This window comes from Balaenoptera borealis (genome assembly GCF_965194805.1).
Source record: "Balaenoptera borealis genome assembly, chromosome: 1".
NCBI lineage: Eukaryota > Metazoa > Chordata > Mammalia > Artiodactyla > Balaenopteridae > Balaenoptera > Balaenoptera borealis.
This window is the reverse complement of record NC_138860.1, coordinates 95,758,043-95,773,320: the sequence shown is the minus strand read 5'-3', so window position 1 is coordinate 95,773,320 and position 15,278 is coordinate 95,758,043. Positions and strand designations below refer to the sequence as shown.

The following is a 15,278-nucleotide window of genomic DNA, read 5'->3' as shown; positions in this document are numbered from 1 at the left end:
TTAACCATTAATTATCCTTATATTTTTAGTCTTCACTCTACCAAGGCTGTCGCATATATTTCAGGACAAAAGCTTGAGAAGGACGTGGAACAGACCCCACGGTCACTCACCCACAGATGTCTGGCAAGTGCCCTGTGTGCATGTCTAGGACGTGGGTATGCTTGGACTTAGAACTCCCCACCGCTGTGCACTCTCCACTAGGCTACATTCACCATCATCAAGGAGGGCAAAGAGGAAAAAGAGGCAGGGAGTATCTCTCTCCTGTTGCTTCCTGCCCCTCCTGCTTCCCGCCCCTCCCCTCTGGAGTACTGGTTGGAGAATGAGAGGGCAGCCAGAGTTGCTCTCCTAGCTTGGCTGCACAGACTCCAAGGACGGTCTTGAAGAGCCTCTCCCATCCATATCAGAGGCTGGCTAGCGTCTCTCTTCCGGTTCTACTCAAGGCTGCCAGCCTTCTGCAACTCCACACTCCCACCTGCTGGGCGCTGCCTTGCGCGGATCCTGACTATCTGGGCTGGACTACTGTTTTCTGTGAATCCCCTACGCCACCCGCCCCTCACCAGGGCTGCTTTGGGGGCCACAGAACAGGCTGAAATGGGGGAAGCGCCCCTATATCTTTCCCAGTCTTACTGTAAATCTTAATCTATGATATTGCGTGAACTCTTCACTCTCTCTAAACTTCAGTCTCTCCCAGGTTGTAACCAGAGGAAGATTCAGCCCTGACTTTCCTGCCCTCCCAGCGTGAAATGGACTGGAATAAGACACCTACTCTGCCAGATGGAAAGAACTGGGGCTTTGGAGAGGAAACTGCTATAAATTTGAGAACTAGGGGGATAAAAGCAGCAGCATTCTCAGTAAACAGATGAAGAAACTAAGTCCCAGAGAATCAAAGTAAGCAGCTGCAGGGAACAGACTTTATTTATTCATTCATTTATTCAATTACTCAGTCAGATATATTAGTTGAAGCCCTACAGTGTGCCTGGTACTGTGATACATGGATGAGAAATCCGTTGTTGGACTTTAAGTCCCTTTGCTGGGTCACTCATTACCTTTCTCCTCTCCAACTCCTTGTCACAGTTTTCCTTCTGAATGTTTTTCCCTGTGCTCTTGGTAACACTCATTCCACTAAAAACAAATTCTACATCCAAAACACCCTCCAAGAACTTTCACTATATCCTCCCCCTCACTGTAACTAAAACCTGGCCTTGCCCCAAGGACACTGGTTCCCTTGCAGCCCTCTTGTGTGGAGGCCGCTACCCCTCCCACATGAGTTCCATTTTCCAGCCAAGAAGGGTACACTTGGGGTCAGCACTCTCCCAGCTCCTGCCCCCCCACCCTCACTGGCAGTTTCACACTATGGCTTTTCTACCCTCACTTAAAGCCCTCCTCAAACGGAATGGTTCATTGCGCTCTACCTCTTCCTTTGCTGTCACTGACCCTGGCCCACACCAGCTGAGGACTGTCTCCACTTACCCTTACACATTAACTCCCACCATGGTCCTGAGACAACTCGCTGACACCAACCCATTTGACACGCTAACCTCCCCCTAATTTTATCCTGATTACTTCAAATAACCTTCGATGCTGCTTTCAGCCACACTTTTCAAGGCCACACTTGGACCATTACTAGCATTGCTCTATCTCTCAAAAATTAAACTTCAACATCCCACTTGGACCACAATCCCTCCAGCTCTATTCTATTCTTCCCACTTCGCCACTCCCTGACCTCACTGAGTTCCAGCACTTTAACCTCTTTATTGCCTCACAGTTTATCTTCCTTCCTCCCTCAACCCCAGGGCTCAGTCCTTGGAAAACCAAGCTAGACCTCTGGTCAATAAGCTGAATGACTTCTTGTCAGCCTCGTCAGCACCCTTGCTCCCTTTTCCTTCTACTCCCAAGCTCTGGAAAGCCCTGACCCCAAGTCAGTCCTACAACTGCCTGCTCTGCCCTTAAGCCTGGACTTCTGGGTCCTGCTGGAGAAAACTGTCTACTCTGGCACACTTTGGTCTTCTGAAAGGTTCTTCAAGGGCTATTACAAATCTGCCTCACTCTCCCCAAGGCCTCAGCAGATAGCCTGTCGTCGTACTTCACTGAGAAGAGTAAAGCCAAGGGGCTTCCCTGGTGGCGCAGTGGTTGAGAATCTGCCTGCCAATGCAGGGGACACGGGTTCGAGCCCTGGTCTGGGAAGATCCCACATGCCGCGGAGCAACTAGGCCCGTGAGCCACAATTACTGAGCCTGCGCGTCTGGAGCCTGTGCTCCGCAACAAGAGAGGCCGCGCTAGTGAGAGGCCGGCGCACCGCGATGAAGAGTGGCCCCCGCTTGCCGCAACTAGAGAAAGCCCTCGCACAGAAACGAAGACCCAACACAGCCAAAAATAAATAAATAAATAAATAAATCTATACAAAAGAAGTAAAGCCAAGAACTCCCTCAGCGTCTCATCCTCCTTCTCTCGTAAACACATTCTGACTACCCACCACGTATCCTTCCTTACGGTCTCCAGGCTCAAAGGATGCTCCTCTCCTTGTTCAGAGTCAGCCCTTCCACCTGGGCCTAAATTATCATCTGTGTCCTCCCCGCCTCTGAAATTTCTATTCCCTTCTTTCATCAGTGTATCAGTCAGGGTCCACTCAGGAGACAGAATACAAACCCGAATTGGAACAGAGGGATTTTAATATAAATAATTATTAACTATAACAGGGGATTACCCTCCAAGGAGAAAGAAAGAACTCAATGAGATACACAAATACCCGATATAAGGAGCAGCCAATACCTCTAGGACTGAGACAGAAGAGGCCCCACCCCCTGGGCTGATATCTAACCTGTGTTGGAAAAGGTGAGGCCTTGACCCACTGCACAGCAGAGATGTTGTGCCAACAGGACTCACCAAGAAGCCGCCCTCCAAGGTACCTGAAAAAGCCTTCTGCATGGAAGGCCTGTGCTGCAGAGCTTGCAAGGCCACCCTGCACTCCCCGGAAGCCATCTGGAGTGCCAAAGGACCTCCTTGAGGAGGTGCTGCCCCGCAGGGCTTGCTGGGAAAATACCTGTTAGGATGGTGGATTAGAAAGCCACACTCTGGTATGCTGGGAGAAGGTGCCCACAGGGAGAAGCCGTCTGCTGCTGGCCACCATGTGTGTTGCTGGTTACCACACTTGCAGCTGGCCCCCACGAGCTGCTGGTGCTCGGCTGCAAGAGCCTGCCAAGGGGACACACGGGAACCAGGAAGAGAAGCTCTTTCCTCCCAGTATCTCTTCAGTGCCCTCCACTGACAAAGCCTAACCTTGTGCCAGCTGGCAAAGGAGAAATGTAAACAGGGTCCAGCTTCATTTCCACAGAACAGGCAATGAAGAGTTTACTTGGAGCAGAGAGGCAATACATTGAAAAGTGACTTAGTATCTTCCACTTCCCTTTCTTTACCAGCTTCTTTCACTCAGCCTATGAATATGTACAAGTACATACCAATTAAACACACACACACACACACACACACACACATCTCCAGTCCCTATGCTCCCCACTAGGTATGACAATCCTTCTCATTCCTTTTAAGTGAAGCTTCTGGAAAATATAGTCCTCACTTGTTTTCTCTCTTCCATATTCCTGTCACTCCTTTTTCTACTTTAACCTGGCTCCAACTACCACTATCCACATAAATTTCTAGAGACAATCTCATCAGTGAAACTCAAAACATAATTTTTATCCTTATCTTTTTTATTTAACATCTAAGCACTTTAGGCTGATAACAACTTCTCTCTCTTTCCTTGGATTCTGTGACATTCCTTGTAGTCGATTGCATTATTTGCTCAAAATTTTCTCCTCTTCCAGTTTTGCCATGGTTCACTGTGGGCAGAGCGTATTTCCCTGCCCTTATTTACTTTCGGCTTGGCTATGGGACTTGCATTGGCCAATGACATGTAAATTGAACTGAAAATTGGTCAGTTCCAAAAAGAGACTTTTCTACTTGCACTCTTGCACGCCAGCCCTCAGCCATACAAAGCAAATGCCCAAGGCAGCCACTTCATCAACCTAAGTCCAGAATGAGAAACACATGGAGTAAACCTGAACACAATCCACAGCCTGGATCTGAGCTGCCAGAACTTAAGGAAAAGAAAACACCTGCAAGGAGTAGGGGGGGAAATCCTCAGGGTTCATCTCCCAACAAGAGTGGAAAACTTCCTAATTTACAGGTCATCAGGTAGAATATTCAGACGGGTATTGCTTCAGTAGTAGGCAATATTAGTCATAGATGAAAAACAGTTCTGGTCATGCCTAACAAAGCAAGCCTCAAAAGGACCAAATAGTTTCCAAATAACTTAACTACATTACAGAATAAAGCTCAAGTTATACTTATAGGAATACAAAAACATCCAGCACCCAACAAGGTAAAATACATAATGTCTGGAATCCAATAAAAAATTATGATACAAATAAGCAGGAAAATTCAATCCATAATGAAGAGAAAAATTCATCAATGAAAACTGACCTAGAAATGACATAGATAATAGAATTAGTAGACAAAGACATGATAACAGTTACTAAAACCATATTCCATACATCAAGAAGGTAAAGGAAAGATTAAGCATGTTAAGTGAAAACATGAAAGATATAAAAGACCCAAATAGAACTCATAAAGATAAAAATGAAAATATTTGAGATGAATAACAGCATATTAGATACTAAAAAATAAAAGATTAGTGAAGTTCAAGACATAGCAACAGAAAATTATACAAAATAAAACACAAAAAGAAAAAAGACTAAAAAAAAAATTACCAGAGCATTAGTGAGACAACTTCAAATGACCTATTATATATGGAATTGGACCCCAAAGGAAAAAAAGACAGAGAAGAAATCAGAAAAAATATATGAAGAAATAATAACCAAAATTCTTCCAAAATTTATGAAAATCATAAGTGCACAGATACAAAACTCTCAATGAACCTCAAGCACAAGAGACATGAAAAGCCAAAACGCATCATAAAATTACATCAAAACATAAAGTGCTTAGGGATAAACTTAACAAAATATATACAAAATTCATACATGGAAAACTAGAAAACATTACTGAGAGAAACTAAATACCTAAATAAATGGATTGAAAGGCACAATATCATTGTCAACTCTCTCCAAAATGATCAATAGATTCAACATAATTCCAATAAAAATTTCAGCAGTCTCTATTTTGTAGAAATTAACAAACTGATTTTAAAATTTACGTGGAAGTTCAAAGGACCTAGAATAGCCAAAACCATTTCTTATAAAGAAGCTGGAGGACATATATAACTTGACTTGAAGATTTATTATAGGTACTATAATCAATATAATGTGATATTGGAGTAAGGATAGGCAAATATACAAATGAAACTAAATAGACCAGAAATAGACCCAAAGAATGGCCAAGAAGCACATGACAAGATATTCAATCATTAGTCAACAGACAAGTGCAAATTAAAACCACTGTTATGTACTACTACACATTTACTAGAATTGCTAAAAATTAAAACTAGTAACAATACCAACTGGGGTGAGAATACGGAGCATTTGGAAATCTCACACACAACTGATTAGAGTGTAAAATGATATAACCACTTTGGAAAGAAGTAAGCAATTTCTCTTAAACATACACTTAACATTTGACCATGAAAATATATATATACGCAAAGACTTGTACACAAATGTTCATAGCACTTCATTCATAATAGTCCCAAACTAGAAATAACACAAACATCTACTAACAGGTGAGTGGGTAAACAAATCATGGTATATTCATACAGTGAAATTTTACTCAGAAATAAAGACACTGACCCATGCAGCAACACTAATGGAAGCAAGATACAAAAGAGTATATACTGTGTGATTACATTGATGTGAAATTCTAAAATAGTCTATGGTGATAGAAAGCAGATCAGTGGTGGCTTGGAGCAGGGAGTGCAGGGGAGTAACTGAGGAGGGGCACAAGGGAATCTGAATATGATGGCAATATTCTATACCTCGGATGGAGTGGAGGTTACATGGGTGTTTACATTTGTCAAAATTTCACCAGAACTGCCTGCAGGCTGCTGAGGTGGTAGCATCTGATTGTGGCATATGTCTGGGAACTCTACACTCAAAATGGGTGCATTGGTTATATGTATTTTCCACCTTATTAGGTAGGGTTTTTTTTAAAAGGAAATAGAAAAAAATTTAATTAAATTCATCCCTCTCTCCTGATTCTCTGCCTATATCTCTAAACAGTGCTTCTGAATCTTCTTTATGAACTCTTCACTTGGTTTGCCTTTGAAACATAGGGATTACCTCATGTTCCATCCTCCATGATTTTGTCTCTCATATAACCCTAGTTAGTTCCCTCATTGCTAATGGTATAACTACCACCTATTTGAGGGTCATTCTCAAATCTATATTTCTTGCACAGACTTTTCCCCAGAGCTCCAGACAAGTATATCCAAATGCTTAATAAAAATCCTTTATCTTAAGCTCAACATGTTCAAAACTGAGATCAATTACTACACATAACCTCAAGCCTGCCTTTTCTACTATATTTTTTTTTTATTTTATTGAAGTATAGTTGATTTACAATGTTGTGTTCTACTATATTCTTCATATAAGTTGATACACTGTGCCAGACACACAGTAAACACTGCATATATATTTGTTGAATGAATGAAAGATGGAATTACTAACAGTCAAAAACTCCTTCAGTTCTCCCTCTCCTATATTAATTAAGCACATGACCAACGTGTTTTGCCTAACCCTGCCTTTCCCTCCCTTTGGGAAGCTAGAAAGATATAACGTTCTTCTAGGCTGGCTGTGTGGCACTAAGCAAATTCTCACCCCTCTCGGGAGCTCAGACACATAATATAAAAAGCATGGGTTTGGAATTAGATAGGGGCAGATTCAAATTCCTGCCTATTGTTGATATATCTTTAGCATGTTCTTTTTATTCTTTGAACTTCACTTTCCTTATCTATGAAGGAGAAAGACTAATATCTATATTCTAAGGTTGTTCTGAGTATTAAATGAAATGCAAGGTTACCACTGTGCACATAGGAAGTGTCACTATATGTTAGTGCATTCCCTTCCCCCTCCCCACTCCCACCTCTACTCCCACCCCAGAAGGAGACGGAGGGAGAATGGAGTTGGTACACATCTCTGAATGGCACCTCCTCTGACTGACAGGCTTTATTTCAAGATAAGGAAAGATGCTCTCCCCCTCCCCCTACCCTTGAGCGCCGTTGTCACCAACAGAACTGCCTGCAATTGGTACTCCAGGAGGATGCAGCCAGCTGCAGAGGTGCTGTTACCTGATCATGCATCTGTCTGGGAAACTAGAAAAAGAGAGACTGTGTTTAAAAAGTATATTTTTCCCCTCCCCAGGTAAGCAGGAGAAATAATGGAATTCAAATTGGAATGAACATGAGATAAAACTCCTGCCCACCAGGTGTTTATCCCAGTTCATAAAAACAACTACTTTAAAGTAATGAAGAAAAAAAAAAAAAACTACTTTAAGGTAATGAAGGAAGAAAAAAAAAAAAACTCCCTGTTGAGAAAGCAAATGGAACCACATGTTTCTGAAACAGTTTGAGAGAGAACAGCAAAATCAACGAGCAGACAGCAAATGCATGTCAAGCAGGGTCAGCACAGGCTGCCTTGCTCACAGACACTCCCCACGGACAAGGCTCCAGGATAGGCTGGACCCCTTGAAACCATACCACCCATCAGGAGAGCACATGCACCTTCTGTCAAGCCCACAGGCCTTGGCGGGATGTGGGAAGGCTCCCCTTTTATCCTGTACCCACACCCCAAGAATTCCACTCCATTTCTTTTTCTTTAATGCTGCCCTACCAACTCTGTTGCTTAGGACACTGTCCCCCCTGTTCTTCCTTTCCCTGTTGTCCCTAAAGATAAGCACACAGGCCTTTATGGTTGGAAGAGTTTGCTGCTAATCGCTAGAAGACAATGCACAGGGAGAAACAAAGCTGACAAAAATGAAGACGTTTATTTACCTAATGAGCCCTTGCATGTAAGGTGACCAAATGTCCCTGTTTGCACAGGACGGTCCTATTTTACACCTGTTGTCCTGTCGTGATTAATAGCATCCCTTTTACTCTCAAAATTATCCATGTGTGGTCATAGAGTAGAATAAGTATTTCTATTTACATGGCACTCACTTACTTTATGTGAAGCATATAAACATTAACTTATTTAACCCTGAAAGCAATTCTATAAGGTAAAAAACATTTTTAAAATAATGAAGCCAAGGCATAGAGAGGTTGAGTAGCTTACCCAAGGTTACACAGAGAGTCAGTGTCTGAGCCAGGATTTCAATCAAGGCAGTCTGGCTTCAATGTCCTTGTTCTTAACCACCATGGTAAGCTAGCTATGACAAAGCTTTAAGAAATCACTTGCTCTTTCACTTAATAAATATTGTTCATGCCTTCTATGTGCAGACACTATGCTACAAATTATGAATACAACCATGAACCAAGCAGAGTCCCTGCTCTCAAGGAGCTTTTAGTCTGGGGGAGACACAGACACAAGTAAAAGGACAGGAAGTACAGGGTGCATTGAGAACAAATAGAATGGGGCAGGGCAGGTGGGTCAAGTGGCATCTAATCTGGCCTTAAAAGATCACAGAAAGCTTCCTGGAGGAAGTGACACCTGAGAAGAGTCCTAAAGAAAGAGTAGTTAGCTGGGCTGGAAGGATGAAGAAAAGGCCGTGCAGGCAGAACAGCACATCAGAAGGTCCTGAGGCCAAAGAGATCATGATGAAGTAAGGGAATTCAAGTAGTTCAGTAAAGCTCTAGTACTGCCTGGGGCCAGGGCACTTGCAAAAGTTGGAGCTGAAAACTCAAGTAAGCAGAGGCCGGACCAAGAAGGGATGTCGCTGATATCCTCACGTTACACTTTATCCTGAAGTTAATGGGAAACGCATGACTCTCTAGGAACTTAAGCAGAGAAGTGACCTGATCGAATTTTCACTTTAGAAAAATCACTGTGGTCTCTGTGTAGAAACAAATTGAAGAGGGAAGAGCTGGAGTAGACACAGGACACCCAGACAGAAGGCCGTTGTCAGGATCCATAGGAGAGGGGAAAGTGGCTTGCACTAAGGTAGTGATAGGAAATGTGGAGAGATGGGGTGGATTAGGAAGGTAGAACAGGCAGGACTTGGTGATTGGCACGAAGTGGTGAGTGGGAGGAAAGGAGAGCCATGGATGACATGCAGGTGTCCTGTCCTATCGGGGGCTGGAGCCCGAGTCATAGATTTATTTGAGAGTCATCCGAGCAGAGGTGGTAACTGAGCCGGTGGATTAGGTGGCTCACCCAGGGGAGAGTGTAAAGTGGGAAGAGAAAGAAATGGCCATAAGAAGAATGGGAAGGAGAGGCAGGAGACCGACTAAGAGAGGATGATATCATCATGGCCACCAAGAGAAGAAGGAAAAGGAGAGCAGTGTCTAAGGCTGCAGGGAGCACAAGTTAGGGCCCAGACACAACCGCATGGTTTATCAACAAGATGGTCATTGGAAACCTTAGGGGAGCAGTTGCACAGTGCAAGCGGGAGTGAGGCTGCAAAGGGATGAGGACAGGATGGAAGGTGACGATGAGTCTCAGAAAGCTTGGCCTTAAGGGAAGGGAGAGAGTGCGGGAGGTGGAAGCGGGGTCAGGTCCCGGAACAAGACACCCAGCTCCCTGCTTTCTTACTGTGTCCTCTCCCTCCCTAATCCTGCCCACCAGTTCTGCTGATAAATACTGTAGGAGAACAGATGGCCATAATAGAAATAGTTAAGAAATCTCACTAAGTTCATATTGCCATTTCCATGTTTTATAGTACTAGTCACCTAGAGAAGCCCCTCATGGGCTTTATTCCTGATGGCATCTTTTGCTAGGCTGGCAGCCATCAGGGCAGAACTAGCATTCATCTCCATTAGCATCCATCCAGGAGACCATCTGTCTCAAGGGGATTATCTGTATTCCTGAGAACCACCCAAATGGGTCAGTGGATCCCTTTGGGACATTTCCTCAATTCCAAGATCATTTATTTGAGTAGTTACCAGAGCCCAGGCACTGTTCCAGGAACTGAGGATTAAAAAGTGAGTAGTAAACCATGGTCCTGGAGGATCATCCTAAGGGGATTTTTCAGGAGGGGCACCTGAAATCTCTGAGCTTTCCAGACACCTCCAAGGGTATGCCCCTAGGTTTCCCCTAGAAGGGTTTGCAGTAGGTTGAAATAGGTCATAAAATGCTATATGTCCCACCACAGAACTCAGGATTATCACCACAGTTGGACACTAGGAGAAATTATTTATAGAGCACTTTTATAAATACTGCACTTTCATTCATTCATTCATTCATGCAATCAATCAATAAACATTCATAGAACAACTACTGTGTACCAGGTACTGTGTTAAGATACTGGAGATAAGAATCATGAACGAAATAGACATGATCTCTGTCCTCGTGGAGCATACAAAAGAGTTATGAAAAGCCACATTAATCAAAATAACTGTACAAATGTATAATTACAAATCATGACACATGCTACAAAAGCAAAATATTGGAACCTACTCACTCTGTTGGGCTAAGGAAACTTTCCTGAGAAGGTAACATTGAGATGATGTCTGAAGGATGCATGGGCTTTAAGTAGACGGTAAGAAGAACAGCCCAAGAACACAGAACTACATCAGCAAAGACTCTGAGGAACAGAAAAGCAGCCATCATTGGAGAAAAAAATTATTCTGACACTTGTTAAAATGGTAAGGAAGACTTCCCTCAGGACTACTGGAAAAGTGTCAAGACTATGGCAGTAGGGGAGAGAGATCAGGTTCAACTCCAAATGCAAACGGACGAATGGGGATTTATAGCCCAAAAGCAGAGCGAGGAACTCAGTGGATGGAAAATCACTAAGAGGAGTTATCAAGGGCAGGGAGATTCCTGTTAAACCGACTTAACAGGATTCTTGCTGAAGGCAGGCCAAGGACTTAGACATGAAAGGTGAGGGATGAAGCACTTCATCAGATATGATGGGTGTGAACTGACTTAGCAGGATTCTTGCTAAAACTGGGCTATGCAGGCCCAGAAAGGCCAGGGAGTGAGGGTGAGGGACCAATGTCAAGACCTAAACTAACCAAACCTAACTTGGTCAAGGAGAGAGTCTTTATCCCCAGTTGTCTAGGGCAGAGAGAGCAAAGGGAAGAGTGGTAGTAGATGATTCTGGAGAGAGAAGCAGGAGCCAAATAATGAGGGCTTTGTGAATAGGGTTATCCTAAGACCCCTGAAAAGTTTTAATTGGAAGGAAGGGTTGTGACATGATTGGATTGTGTTTTCTTAAGATCTACTCAGCCTGCTGTGTGGAGGATGGAATGGAGGGGGCAAGGAGAAGGCTAGAAGACCACTTAGAAGGCTGCCGCTGCCCTGGAGAAACAAGGTAATGGGCAGACCAAGGAGGCGATGGAGGTAGGAATAGAAGTTACGGAGTTGATATATCCAGGAGGTGAAATTGACAGGTCTGGGTGATAGAGTGGTGGCAAGGAGAAAAAGCATCAATAAGTCTCCCATTATCTCGCTTCCTCTTTACTACAACCCTGTGAAACACATTATTATTTTCTCAATTTATGATAAGGGATTTGGAACTCAAAGTAGTTAATGACATGCCCGGGTCACACAGCTAGTAGGTCTGGCTCTCAAGTTACTCCCTTTCTATGATGCTACACAGGAGTCAAGAAGCTGTTCCTTGTGGAAGATTCCACTCCTTTTTGTGCCTCTGAAAGCTACACCTAGTCAATACCTCGAGCATTTGTCCTCCACCCTCAACCTTCCCTGTTTGCCTATGCAATAGCAAAATAAATTAAATATTATCACAGAAGCTACTGCAGTTTGAGTCAGTTGACCTCCAAGGACAGTACAAATAGATTCCTCTGTTGGAGAAAGTATCTTCATGGGCTTGTCTGGCTATGAAGAGTGAGGGTCCCCGGAGAGAACTGAGATGAGAAAAGTTTGGCAATAAGGAATTAAATCGCTCGGCATGACAAAGAGGAATTTTGCAGCAGGTACCATGGCCATCAGTGTAACCTTAGCACCTGGCACACAAGAGCCAGTGTATATTTTTGTTGAAACTCTGGAGGTAGGGCCCAGCAATCTGTGATTTATCAAGACCTGGTGATTCTGACACACCCTCAAATCTGAGAACCTCAGATCTTTAAAAACCTTTTTAACACTGCCCATACCATACCAGGCCCACAAATCCTCAGTGAACAGCTGTTATACACAACAGTCTTTTGTTAGTAATGCTTTGTGCCCAAGCATTAGAAAGGACAAAGACCAGCCATTCCAGAGTTTCTGACAATGACCAGCAGCAAGGCAAGTCCAGGCCAAGGCAGAATTGGGGCCAGGTTACAGAAGCAGCTGCAGCTCAAGCGGTCCCAAGAGCAAATGTGAGACAAACCCTCAAATATGTAGTAAACATTCACTATTTGCTTCCCAAATATCCATCCCCATTTTTTTTCGGTAATAAATGAATGAATGAATGAATGAATTTTCATCTGTGGTTATAGCTTTTCCCCACACTTAATGCATAGCTCTAGATAGAGCACACGACCTAGATCTAGCCAATCAAAGCAGCACATGCCCTGGCCACAATGATTGAGTTCGGGGTTGAACACACAATCTAAGCAGAGCCAAGAAGACAGAGTGGATTTTTCTCAGACGTCTGGGAAAAAGGGAGGTGCTCCTTCCTATTGAATTTGAAGATGACTGGATATGAAGCCGGAACGCCTATGTTTTTTGCCAGTTGAGGAAGAAAGCATGTCTGAAAGCAGGACCAACTCTACAAAAGTAGAGTTGAAAAATACAGAGAGAGCAACCTGGTGCTGGTAACATTTTTGAGAAGCCAGATCAAGCCTCATCTGAAGGCAGTCTACTCCTGGACTTTTCTATTGCATGAGCCAATAAAAACTAGCTTTGGCTAGTTTGGATGGAGTTTTCTGTCCTTTACATCTGGAGGAGTCCTGATTGTGATGTAATACAGTGGGTTGAGTTACTTTATTTGGAAACTGTGGCTACAGAAAGCAGGAGAACTTGAGTCAACCAGTTACACAAATCTACCTCCCCTCAAGACTATGAGTACCCTGAGGTCTGGAACTGTGTGTTATTTCTTGTGGTAATGATAATAGACACTCAATGATTGTTTTAGGAATAAAGGGGGGACAAGAGGAAGGCAGGGTGGCAGAAAGAAAAGGGGATGAGAAATGTATAGATTTCTCCCAGTGGTGCAGGAACCCTCCTGGTCACTTTGTTCAGGGTAGACTAGACCCTGCAGGGGCCCAGCAGAAGCCATGAAGCAGGAAATGAGGGCATAGAAGCTTCTAGCATCAGGCTCCTCCAAAGGGCCACTTACCAGGAAATTGCCTAGAAATGATGGCGCAGCCGTAACTGGGTCATTACTTTCCCTACAAATATTTCTCCCTTTTGTGAGCAACAAGGACCCATTCAGCCCACTATGTGGTGCCTCAGCTGAAATAACAGACCAAAGGGAATGTGTAATTGCCTTTCATCAGATTGAAACCATAGGGCAGCCTGGCCAAGCCGAAGCTCTGTCTCTGGCCGTAGCGCAGAAATTATTTACTGCTTGATGTCAGGCCATGTATGAGGAAGAAGAGGGAATAGAAGGGGAAAGGAAAGAAGACCAGCCTTCCGGCTAGCTTCAGCCCTTCTGGCAAGGCTACTCAGCCCAGAGCTTTGTCTGAAGAGAGAGACAGAAGGGGGTCTGGCTCCAAACTTTTAGGGAAGAAGGCACCTGGGGCAGAGGAGGAACAGGAAGAGAGACAGAAAAGGGAGGGGTTGGAAGAGAGGGAAAAAGTTAACCTTTAATGAAATAAGTCAATTTACAAATAAAAAACAGTAGCCAACTGATAGCTTCCCCGCCCCCATCGGCCTGCACGAACCCTTGGAAATAACAAACATAACATCAGTCAGTTCATCAAGTCATCATCTGGTGTGTGTTTTTCAATTATAATTTAATAATTTCAAAGATTAGAATGAAAATGAAAACTTCAGACTCATCCAAAGGGACATAGAGTATTCTTCCAGGGACCTATGACTAATCTGTATTTTGGGCAGAGGAGAGGAGTTTAAAATGGCGCAAATCCTTGGGAACTTTGCTGGGTGATTTAGGAACTCCATGATTTTTCTCATCTACTTCCAGGAATTTTCTACCTGGGCTAGACTGTACCCCACTTACCTTTCCTTTTCGCCCCTCAGTGAGCTTTGTGTACCCCATCCTGGCCCACCAACTTCAGGGGAGCATGTGTATTCCACACAGGATGAGGGAGACAGGACTCAGGGTCCTCTGGGTGCTCCCCCCAAGGACCCTAACAGCAATATTGTTGTGCAGTTCCCAGGGTGCTGCCCTGTTATGCATTTCCCCAAGCAAACTGTCCCAGGATCCCATGGCCTTCAGCCTTGGCTTTTTCATTGCCATCGTATCTCAGGAACCTATCTTTGGATCTGAAGATCCAAAACACCACATGGCCTTAGTTTCCTGGTCCTGGGGAAGGGTTGCCAGGCAATGCCGGTAATGGCAAGAACAGTGAATCACACAATCCTAGGCTCAATCCACCTCTACCACCCACAGCTCCATGAGGCAGTGGTGGAATGGAAACAGTCTATTTATCTCTTGTAAAAATAAAATACAGTGTGTGTGTGTGTGGAAAAAAAAAAAAAAAAAGCAGCTAAACCCCATTATAAAAATAAATTACGGGCTTCCCTGGTGGCGCAGTGGTTGAGAGTCTGCCTGCCAATGCAGGGGACACGGGTTCGAGCCCTGGTCTGGGAAGATCCCACATGCCGCGGAGCAACTAGGCCCGTGAGCCACAATTACTGAGCCTGCGCGTCTGGAGCCTGTGCTCCGCAACAAGAGAGGCCGCGATAGTGAGAGGCCCGCGCACCGCGATGAAGAGGGGCCCCCGCTCGCCGCAACTAGAGAAAGCCCTCGCACAGAAACGAAGACCCAACACAGCTATAAATTTAAAAAATAAATAAATAAATAAATTACTTTTAAAAACCCATAAAAAAAAAAAAAAGGAATTATCTCTTAGGATGATCGCAAGAATCAATTATATAATTATATATATAATATACATATAATTATATATAATTATAATTATATAAAGGAATGTAGAGATTATATATGTAAGGATTACAAGGGCAATACATGTAATATCTGTAAAGCACCTGGCACAGTGCCTGATACATAGTAGACACGCAATGTTAGATTTCTTTCCCTTTCCTTCC

General features: G+C 43.8%; 1 long non-coding RNA gene across 1 annotated transcript in view; it reads left to right on the top strand.

Annotated features, from left to right (window-relative positions):
- LOC309623663 overlaps positions 1–15,278 on the top strand; it is a 128,270-nt gene that overhangs the window by 16,505 nt on the left and 96,487 nt on the right. The gene's annotated exons all lie outside the window — the stretch shown is intronic.